Genomic DNA, 11,580 nt, shown 5'->3' on the forward strand with positions numbered 1-11,580 from the left:
ATTTAGGAAAAGTCATCCAATTAGCTATTTTGAGTTATTTTGCTAAGTTATCAAATTTCGTTAAACTCCGCTAATTTAGTAAAAATCGTTAATAACTCCGATTCGAATCGAATTCCTATTATTTCCGTTAGCTGGCTGAATTTATTATATTTTTACTCATTAAATTTATTTATTATTGACTCCGTTTTATTACTGAAACTTTTACTAAAACCGATTTTATTAACTCGAGACGATTTTAATAACGATCGAAGTTTCTTAACGACGAAGAAACGTACGTATAATTAGTAGCTAGCAAGCTAGCTGGTGTATCATTATTATTATTATTATTATTATTAATTTTTATTACTCCCTCACCCGTTTCCCCTGACTCTTTCTTTTCCCCTTTTATTTTTTTTCCTTTCTTTTCGTTCTATCAGCAAACAACAGAGAAACAACAGCTCCTCCGTATGCCATTTCCCATCGTTCAAACCTCAGATCCCGGCCCATTTCTCAACCAAATTCGATAATTTTTGTACCATTCTCTTCCCCTTTCCTTCCTCCTCCTTTTAAGGTAAGAAAGTCTCCTTTTTGTAGTGGTTTCGTCTTTCGCCGTCTTATAAAAGTGTCGTCTTTTAGCTTCTTTATTCCGTTTTCTTGCCCTTTTACGAAGGATTCGAAGACCCGGGGTGAGGCTCGTGCCTTGTGGACCATTTATTCGAAGAATAAGGGGCGTTTAAGGTAGCATGATTATACCGATCCTATTATTACTTTCATTGTTCGGGTGGTATGAATCATATGCAATTTATATTTAAATATGTGGTCTACTTATTGAAATTTAAGTTAAAGTGAAGAATTGTGGATATATTAGTACTATATATTTACGTTATTAATCACACTCTTTTTGGAGGTGGTTGGTGATAGCTAATTGGAATTTGGGATACCAGGAACTCTTTTGTAGTAAGGCTATTAATTAGTTGGAAACGGAGTAAACCTCATCATTTTGTTGAGTTTAACATAGACATGTTGGTCACTCCATATTAAGCAAGATAGGATTTGTTCTAACTTCGTAGAATGATAATTATAAAAAGATAATATGGTCCGTAATAATTTTAAGGTGATTTGTTATATGAAGTTCATCTAGTACTTGGGGAGATTAGTATAAAGATGGTATGTAGAGTATTATAGATTATTTTGCACAACAGAGGTATGAACAACACATATGGGATTTTGGATGTAACAACTCTATGGATGGCTTTGAAATAGTATAATAACCAGTGTTGTGTTTGTCGTTTTACTCTTGAAATTCATAGTTATGACATAATTTGACATTGTGAAAGTTTAAGGCATGATCTTTAGCATGTGGATTTTGCCAATGATGAACACGTATGAAAAAAAATTGTATGGCAAGTATGTGGATTTTTAGTATTGGTACTACTAGCTTATAATTTCAATTCCAGGGATAAACTTTTTGCTTGTTTATTACATTGGATATGAATTTGACGCAAAAGTATGAGATTGAGACTTTGGTTTGTGGTACTGTATTTTAACTGTCGTATTCTTTGACCTTGACTTGTGGGGGAGTAGCTTAGAGTTTTACTCAAATGTTGAGCAGTTCCTTTAATGGAATATTTGACAATATCGATATTGAAATTGGGATGGAAATTGGTTACTTTGGAGTATTATATTATGAGACGGAGTAATGAGTAGGACGGAGTAATGAGAGAGATGGGGTAGAGAGTTGAGATTGAATTAATTATTGGGACGAGAGTGTCTATAATAAGGTTGGTCGTGGCCTACTGCAGCCTGGCCGTGGCCTGCGGTAGAGGCGGCACCTAGCGAGAGCTAGCGTGGCTCGGCCGTGGCCTAGGCAGTGGCCTGGCTAAGTTGCGAGTTTGGGCCGTATCTATAAATTGTTTTGACGCTAGTTTGGTTTATTTAAAATATAATTAAATTAATTTAAGTCTCATATTTTATATAAAGATAATTCGTTAATATCGTCCTTTCACATACTTATTTTAGGTGGCTCATATGTGGTTGAAGATGAAGAGTAATTTTGGGTTTTAGAAGCTTTCTCAAGTTTTTACTTGTCTCTTTGCTAGCGTAAGGTAACTATTCCGAGTTACTCGACGAATTAATGTCACATTAGTAGTTGATGTTGTGTTTGTTGTTTGATAAGTGTTTAGGTGATTGATAATTATCACATGTTAGGATAGTTTATAAATTGAAATTGTAATTAATAGGCACAAAATGAATTTTATAGTGATAAGTGTAATGTTTTGATGATTGTGCCGAAAACTGAGCCTTAGTCCCTTTGACTGATTCGATGTCAGTCAATTGAGTGATTGGTCAGCCGCAATTTAACCCGTACCTGTCGCAGGGCTGGGGTTGCGGGTAAAAATTAGGTTGAATGAATTAGATAATCGGCCTTTTTCTTGCTTTAGGCTATTTATTATATCTCTATTTCACATGTGTAATTAGTTGAATTTAAATAGCTTTTTATTTTGTAGTAATGGCCCTAGATTCCCCTAAAGCCTTTAATATTGTTAAAATTGCTAGAATTGGAAGTTAGTATTGAATTCTTATTGAGGAACTGTTGGATTGTATGCTGTAAATAGACATTTATATAGCCTTTCACATGATAGAATGTTAGCATTTAGGTTGGTAAGTAGGACTTTTTGCCCTCTTAAGGTTAAGTGGGTGTCTTACTTGACTTGTGTGGTGAGTCTTGTGTGGTGTGGGCTAAAGTATTCAAGCTGGGACTAGCTGTGACTATGTCCTAGGTGAGTATTTCGGCCTTCATCATAGATAGGTCTTTATAGTCTCTGACGAGTATATGTTCACTGCTTGATAGCCTTTGTGTTCCTGACTAGTGGATTTATATCCAAGTTGGGGCATGACCTCAGGTACTTATTTTGATAGTATGGGGTCAGCTTAAGTACTAGCCAACCCTTCGGTGGTGTCCTTAGGGTACTCACTTCACTTTGTTTTAAAAAAAAAGTTGTGGGTCTTGGGTGCGGTGGTGTGTATCCGCATGTCTAGGTCTCTGCAGATTTTAGGCTAGGGTTGTGTTGTCTCTTGGCCATGTTTTCTTAATAGTAACCGCCGAGCCAAGATACCGGTTCGATTACCTTCCCTACCTCGTGGTATAGACTCGAGTTACAAAGTGACTATTGACGGTACTAAGAACTTATGCCTGTCTTTGATATATTGCCCTTTCTTGTATGGTGATTCTATGAATCATAGAAGGTGAGATGCAAGCCGGCTATGGTTGATAGAGTTTGGATTCCTGGATGTTATGTGATTCACATGATAGTGTAGTATGAGTCGGTCTAGTATTCACATGCTAGGACTATGTGTTGTTATATTGTTGTTCACATGATAAGCACGATTGTCTAGCATCTATATGCTAAGGCATTGTGTGATTCGTATTCATATTCTTATGTTTACATGTTATATTAATTATGACATTTCGTGGCTGGGAGAACTCGGAGTTACTCCCCACTGACTGTGGCTTTCGTATTTGTATAAAATGCGAATGACAGGTAGGTGATGCATATATGGGGTACATGAACGAGCTAGCGAGCAAAGTAACCTTGGGACCTAGACTGGTTTTATTTCATTGTGACCCTTAAACCCTTTTTATGTCACATACATTTTAGAGACATATGTCTCCCTTTCTCATAATTGGTTTGTATAACTTTCTATTCGCGACTTTAGCGATATTTCATTCTTGAGATTTATTTTGGACCTTGCATGTTTGACACCTTCCCTTTTGGATATCTTTATAACAGGTTCAGGTTTTTAAAATTACAGGTTTTTACCCAATTGAACCTATTACAAACATATCCTGTCAGTTTTTCTGTAGAATTACGTGTTTACTTTTCCGCGATAAGTGAGGGTGTCACAGTTGGTATCAGAGCATATTTGCTCCCGACGCACGTTTGTGCACCCCAATATAAATAACTTGACCTTAAAATAATAAACTTGAGAGATGGGTAAGATGGGTAGATTTAGGATCTTATGTTGTAGTCTCTTTGTGTTTGCTCTTTGTTAGGTACTAACCTGTTTGTTGATTGTCATTTAATAATTGTTGTGTTCTTGGATCAATGACCGTGAGCTTATCAATAGCTAATGGAGTTATTACCCTAATTTGGGAAAAAAAAATTTGAACTAAAGGTTTTGAAAATATTTTAATGTTTTTCACTGGTTTTAACGTCAATTAGTGTTAAAGCTTGTTATTGGAGACGTCTGATAATTAATTTTATCATTTGTTGGTGTAAAAATGTATTTTTATGTCTTTGAATTGGAATATTGATGTTCTTGAGTGATCGCCAAGAGTATCTCCGTTCCATTGAAAGGACACTTATATTTTAAGAAGATCAAGATTTAGTGCCTATTGCCGAGGATTGAAGATTTGTTCAACCTTTGAAGAATGCTTCTACTCCCTTGAAGATGTTTCTCGTTCTTTTTGTATCTCGCCTTATTCTTAATCTCTTGGTGCCTATCCTTCTTCTAAACTCTCTATTCGTCTTCCTAGGAAGTTACATTTGTATCCTCCCAACTCGTCCTTTCACCCTTGCTAATCCTCCCTTAACGCCTTTTAGATAGTTCTTTTTCTTTTGTGGGGTGTTAACCTTGGTTGGATAATTTGGCTTGTGGAGTTGTTTCTGGTTGACCTATAACCCCGGTTTTGAGAAGTTGTGATATTGGAAGGGCTTAGGTTGAGTGTTGTTACCTTAGGAGTAAACACGGAGTAAGGTTTATGATGTGATTTTGGAAAGAGATACCTTTAGGATGTTGATAGTCATACATAAATTGATGTTACCTTATGACATTGTTGTTTGAGATTTGAGTATCTGACATTTCCTTGTTGTCTAATTTCCCTTTCTCCTTGATCATGAGCGTTACCGTTCATACCTCCTTTCCTCGCTTCATCTTGCTCCTCCTTTAAGTTTGACACTCGTATCTGGTGAAACTCTATCTTTGACATCCCTGTAAATTTGACTTCAATTCTTATCCCTAGGAAGTTCATCATACCTCTTTTGTTGGTTAAGCTTGAACCCTCTTAACATACTTGTATCTATGATGTCTAACTTCCTTTTCATTTCACACAATTTCTAAATATTTCAAACTACTATTTTTGGTTCGTTGTTAAAAGTTTATGTTACCCTCACAAAATTTTCCCTACTTGTAAAGATTTGGAAAATGAAAATTCGATTTAATTCTCTAATTGCTCTTTGAGTATAAACTTCTTTATCATGGTTTTGAGTTGCTAAACCTGAGATTTTTGTAAATTTTATCCAATTTCTATTCACTTTGATCTAATTATGATGCCTTTATCAAAGTTTAATATTATATTTTCAGGAATTTGATTTCCCTTTGAGTTTAAAGGTGAAACCTTTATTTCCATTTTGGCTTTTGCAAAAGAAAATTTGAATGAATTTCCTTTTCTTTTGATTTTAACGTTGATCGGATGTTAGAACTCGTTATTAGAAACGTTTAATAGCTTGTTCTACACTTGTCAGCGAATAATTTTTGTTTTAATTTGTCTCTGACTTGGAAAGTTAGCGTTCTTGTGTGCACGACAAGAGCATTTCCGTTCCATGAGTGAGACTTATATCTTTGAAAACTCTCTATAAATGTTTTTGAAAGCATTTTGATTTTTGATTTATACAAATGATTTGCCTTTTGACCTTATCTTTGATCTGGAATGAGATGTTCTTGAATACGTAACGAGAACACTTCTGTTCCTCTGTTGAGAGTCTGGTTCTGTCGGAAAATTTTATTTGAAACTTTTGAAAGAATTTTGATTCTTACGATAAATAACCTTTAAAATGTTTTGGTTACCGATTCTACTTTCAGTTTTATTTTATTAACCTTTCATTTCTACTTTCAAGTTTCGAGGACGAAACTTTTTAAAAGATGGGGTGATTGTAACACCCCGTATTTTAAAAAAAGTTGAATAAAATTATTTTAATTGCTACTTTGTATTTAATTACATTGGTTAGCGATTTATATATTTATTAGCTCAGCTAATTAATTAATTTTATTATAATTCGTTACGTTAAATTTTAATAATCGTTAATAAATTATGTTCCTTTTACGAGTCCTTTATGAAAGTCGTCCCTTAGTGGATTCAAAATGGATTTAGGAAAAGTCATCCAATTAGCTATTTTGAGTTATTTTGCTAAGTTATCAAATTTCGTTAAACTCCGCTAATTTAGTAAAAATCGTTAATAACTCCGATTCGAATCGAATTCCTATTATTTCCGTTAGCTGGCTGAATTTATTATATTTTTACTCATTAAATTTATTTATTATTGACTCCGTTTTATTACTGAAACTTTTACTAAAACCGATTTTATTAACTCGAGACGATTTTAATAACGATCGAAGTTTCTTAACGACGAAGAAACGTACGTATAATTAGTAGCTAGCAAGCTAGCTGGTGTATCATTATTATTATTATTATTATTATTAATTTTTATTACTCCCTCACCCGTTTCCCCTGACTCTTTCTTTTCCCCTTTCATTTTTTTTCCTTTCTTTTCGTTCTATCAGCAAACAACAGAGAAACAACAGCTCCTCCGTATGCCATTTCCCATCGTTCAAACCTCAGATCCCGGCCCATTTCTCAACCAAATTCGATAATTTTTGTACCATTCTCTTCCCCTTTCCTTCCTCCTCCTTTTAAGGTAAGAAAGTCTCCTTTTTGTAGTGGTTTCGTCTTTCGCCGTATTATAAAAGTGTCGTCTTTTAGCTTCTTTATTCCGTTTTCTTGCCCTTTTACGAAGGATTCGAAGACCCGGGGTGAGGCTCGTGCCTTGTGGACCATTTATTCGAAGAATAAGGGGCGTTTAAGGTAGCATGATTATACCGATTCTATTATTACTTTCATTGTTCGGGTGGTATGAATCATATGCAATTTATATTTAAATATGTGGTCTACTTATTGAAATTTAAGTTAAAGTGAAGAATTGTGGATATATTAGTACTATATATTTACGTTATTAATCACACTCTTTTTGGAGGTGGTTGGTGATAGCTAATTGGAATTTGGGATACCAGGAACTCTTTTGTAGTAAGGCTATTAATTAGTTGGAAATCTGGAGTAAACCTCATCATTTTGTTGAGTTTAACATAGACATGTTGGTCACTCCATATTAAGCAAGATAGGATTTGTTCTAACTTCGTAGAATGATAATTATAAAAAGATAATATGGTCCGTAATAATTTTAAGGTGATTTGTTATATGAAGTTCATCTAGTACTTGGGGCGATTAGTATAAAGATGGTATGTAGAGTATTATAGATTATTTTGCACAACAGAGGTATGAACAACACATATGGGATTTTGGATGTAACAACTCTATGGATGGCTTTGAAATAGTATAATAACCAGTGTTGTGTTTGTCGTTTTACTCTTGAAATTCATAGTTATGACATAATTTGACATTGTGAAAGTTTAAGGCATGATCTTTAGCATGTGGATTTTGCCAATGATGAACACGTATGAAAAAAAATTGTATGGCAAGTATGTGGATTTTTAGTATTGGTACTACTAGCTTATAATTTCAATTCCAGAGATAAGCTTTTTGCTTGTTTATTACATTGGATATGAATTTGACGCAAAAGTATGAGATTGAGACTTTGGTTTGTGGTACTGTATTTTAACTGTCGTATTCTTTGACCTTGACTTGTGGGGGAGTAGCTTAGAGTTTTACTCAAATGTTGAGCAGTTCCTTTAATGGAATATTTGACAATATCGATATTGAAATTGGGATGGAAATTGGTTACTTTGGAGTATTATATTATGAGACGGAGTAATGAGTAGGACGGAGTAATGAGAGAGATGGGGTAGAGAGTTGAGATTGAATTAATTATTGGGACGAGAGTGTCTATAATAAGGTTGGTCGTGGCCTACTGCAGCCTGGCCGTGGCCTGCGGTAGCCTGGCAGCAGCCTAGCAGTAGCTAGCTGTGGCCTGGCCGTGGCCTAGGCAGTGGCCTGGCTAAGTTGCGAGTTTGGGCCGTATCTATAAATTGTTTTGACGCTAGTTTGGTTTATTTAAAATATAATTAAATTAATTTAAGTCTCATATTTTATATAAAGATAATTCGTTAATATCGTCCTTTTACATAATTATTTTAGGTGGCTCATATGTGGTTGAAGATGAAGAGTAATTTTGGGTTTTAGAAGCTTTCTCAAGTTTTTACTTGTCTCTTTGCTAGCGTAAGGTAACTATTCCGAGTTACTCGACGAATTAATGTCATATTAGTAGTTGATGTTGTGTTTGTTGTTTGATAAGTGTTTAGGTGATTGATAATTATCACATGTTAGGATAGTTTATAAATTGAAATTGTAATTAATAGGCACAAAATGAATTTTATAGTGATAAGTGTAATGTTTTGATGATTGTGCCGAAAACTGAGCCTTAGTCCCTTTGACTGATTCGATGTCAGTCAATTGAGTGATTGGTCAGCCGCAATTTAACCCGTACCTGTCGCAGGGCTAGGGTTGCGGGTAAAAATTCGGTTGAATGAATTATATAATCGGCCTTTTTCTTGCTTTAGGCCATTTATTATATCTCTATTTCACATGTGTAATTAGTTGAATTTAAATAGCTTTTTATTTTGTAGTAATGGCCCTAGATTCCCCTAAAGCCTTTAATATTGTTAAAATTGCTAGAATTGGAAGTTAGTATTGAATTCTTATTGAGGAACTGTTGGATTGTATCTTGTGTAAATAGACATTTATATAGCCTTTCACATGATAGAATGTTAGCATTTAGGTTGGTAAGTAGGACTTTTTGCCCTCTTAAGGTTAAGTGGGTGTCTTACTTGACTTGTGTGGTGAGTCTTGTGTGGTGTGGGCTAAAGTATTCAAGCGGGACTAGTGTGACTAGGTCCTAGGTGAGTATTTCGGCCTTCATCATAGATAGGTCTTTATAGTCTCTGACGAGTATATGTTCACCGCTTGATAGCCTTTGTGTTCCTGACTAGTGGATTTATATCCAAGTTGGGGCATGACCTCGTTACTTATTTTGATAGTATGGGGTCGCTTAAGTACTAGCCAACCCTTCGGTGGTGTCCTTAGGGTACTCACTTCACTTTGTTTTAAAAAAAAGTTGTGGGTCTTGGGTGCGGTGGTGTGTATCCGCATGTCTAGGGTCTTGCAGATTTTAGGCTAGGGTTGTGTTGTCTCTTGGCCATGTTTTCTTAATAGTAATCGCTGAGCCAAGATACCGGTTCGATTACCTTCCCTACCTCGTGGTATAGACTCGAGTTACAAAGTGACTATTGACGGTACTAAGAACTTATGCCTGTCTTTGATATATTGCCCTTTCTTGTATGGTGATTCTTTGAATCATAGAAGGTGAGATGCAAGCCGGCTATGGTTGATAGAGTTTGGATTCCTGGATGTTATGTGATTCACATGATAGTGTAGTATGAGTCGGTCTAGTATTCACATGCTAGGACTATGTGTTGTTATATTGTTGTTCACATGATAAGCACGATTGTCTAGCATCTATATGCTAAGGCATTGTGTGATTCGTATTCATATTCTTATGTTTACATGTTATATTAATTATGACATTTCGTGGCTGGGAGAACTCGGAGTTACTCCCCACTGACTGTGGCTTTCGTATTTGTATAAAATGCGAATGACAGGTAGGTGATGCATATATGGGGTACATGAACGAGCTAGCGAGCAAAGTAACCTTGGGACCTAGACTGGTTTTATTTCATTGTGACCCTTAAACCCTTTTTATGTCACATACATTTTAGGGACATATGTCTCCCTTTCTCATATTTGGTTAGTATAACTTTCTTTTCGCGACTTTAGCGATATTTCATTCTTGAGATTTATTTTGGACCATGCATGTTTGACACCTTCCCTTTTGGATATCTTTATAACAGGTTCAGGTTTTTAAAATTACAGGTTTTTACCCAATTGAACCTATTACAAACATATCCTGTCAGTTTTTCTGTAGAATTACGTGTTTACTTTTCCGCGATAAGTGAGGGTGTCAGAGCGGATCCCCCTAATCAAACCCTAAACCCTTTCCCTTGCTTCTCATATAAAGGCGGCAAGACAAAAAGACACCTGAGAGGGGCCGAGTAAACCCTTTTTTGAGGTGCTGGGTATCCTAAAACGGCACGAGAAAGGGTTTAGGGTTTGATTAGGGGGATCCGCGGCCGGGTATCCTAAAACGGGACGGGAAAGGGTTTACGGTTTGATTAGGCGGACCGCTACCGTGGATCCCCCTAATCAAACCGTAAACCCTTTCCCTTGCTTCTCATTCAAAGGCGGCAAGACAAAAAGACACCCTAGAGGGGCCGAGTGAACCCTTTTTTGGAGGGCCGGGTATCCTAAAACGGGACGGGAAAGGGTTTAGAGTTTGATTAGGCGGACCGCTTCCGCGGATCCCTCTAATCAAACCCTAAACCCTTTCCCTTGCTTCTCATTTAAAGGCGGCAAGACAAAAAGACACCCTAGAGGGCCCGAGTGAACCCTTTTTTGGGGGGGCGGGTATCCTAAAACGGGACGGGAAAGGGTTTAGGGTTTGATTAGGCGGACCGCTACCGTGGATCCCCCTAATCAAACAATAAACCCTTTCCCTTGCTTCTCATTCGAAGGCGGCAAGACAAAAAGAAACTCTAGAGTGGCCGAGTGAACCCTTTTTGGGGGAACCGGGTATCCTAAAGCGGGACGGGAAAGGGTTTTGGGTTTGATTAGGCGGACCGCTACCGCGGATCCCCATAATCAAACCCTAAACCCTTTCCCTTGCTTCTCATTTGAAGGCGGTAAGACAAAAAGACACCCTAAAGGGGCGGAGTGAACCCTTTTGGGGGACCGGTATCGTAAAACGGCACGGGATAGGGTTTAGGGTTTGATTAGGCGGACCGCTACCACGGATCCCCCTAATCCAACCCTAAACCCTTTCCCTTGCTTCTCATTTGAAGGCGGCAAGACAAAAAGACACCCTAAAGGGGCGGAGTGAACCCTTTTTGGGGGGACCGGGTATTGTAAAACGGGATGGGAAAGGGTTTAGGATGTGATTAGGCGGACCGCTACCGCGGATCCCCCTAATCAAACCCTAAACCCTTTCCCTTGCTTCTCATATGAAGGCGGCAAGACAAAAAGACACCCTAGAGGGGCCGAGTGAACCCTTTTTTGAGAGGCCGGGTATTCTAAAACGGCACGGGAAAGGGTTTAGGGTTTGATTAGGGGGATCCGCGGCCGGGTATCCTAAAACGGGACGGGAAAGGGTTTACGGTTTGATTAGGCGGACCGCTACCGGGGATACCCCTAATCAAACCCTAAACCCTTTCCCTTGCTTATCATTCGAAGGCGGCAAGACAAAAAGACACCCTAAAGGGGCCGAGTGCACCCTTTTTTGGGGGGCCGGTATCCTAAAATGGGACGGGAAAGGGTTTAGGGTTTGATTAGGCGGACCGCTACCACGGATCCCCCTACTCAAACCCTAAACCCTTTCCCTTGCTTCTCATTTAAAGGCGGCAAGACAAAAAGACACCCTAGAGGGCCCGAGTGAACCCTTTTTTGGGGGGCCGGGTATCCTAAAACGGGACGGGAAAGCG

The 11,580-nt window shown here is 37.6% G+C and overlaps 1 long non-coding RNA gene across 3 annotated transcripts; it reads left to right on the forward strand.

Annotated features, from left to right (window-relative positions):
- Positions 1–429: 429 nt before the first annotated feature.
- On the forward strand, positions 430–9,814 carry LOC141621721 (uncharacterized). Of its 3 annotated transcripts, XR_012532612.1 has the most exons (5): positions 430–550; positions 650–717; positions 1,999–2,084; positions 8,129–8,214; positions 9,649–9,814. It is a non-coding gene; the product is annotated as an uncharacterized LOC141621721 (long non-coding RNA). The 3 variants fall into 3 exon arrangements; XR_012532614.1 differs by lacking the exons at positions 8,129–8,214; positions 9,649–9,814 and adding an exon at positions 3,522–3,724 and having other exon boundaries at positions 432–550; XR_012532613.1 differs by lacking the exons at positions 430–550; positions 650–717; positions 1,999–2,084 and adding exons at positions 6,556–6,674; positions 6,774–6,841 and having other exon boundaries at positions 9,649–9,812.
- The last annotated feature ends 1,766 nt before the right edge of the window (positions 9,815–11,580 follow it).

Source organism: Silene latifolia, chromosome X (genome assembly GCF_048544455.1).
Source record: "Silene latifolia isolate original U9 population chromosome X, ASM4854445v1, whole genome shotgun sequence".
In the NCBI taxonomy this organism is placed as follows: Eukaryota; Viridiplantae; Streptophyta; class Magnoliopsida; order Caryophyllales; family Caryophyllaceae; genus Silene; species Silene latifolia.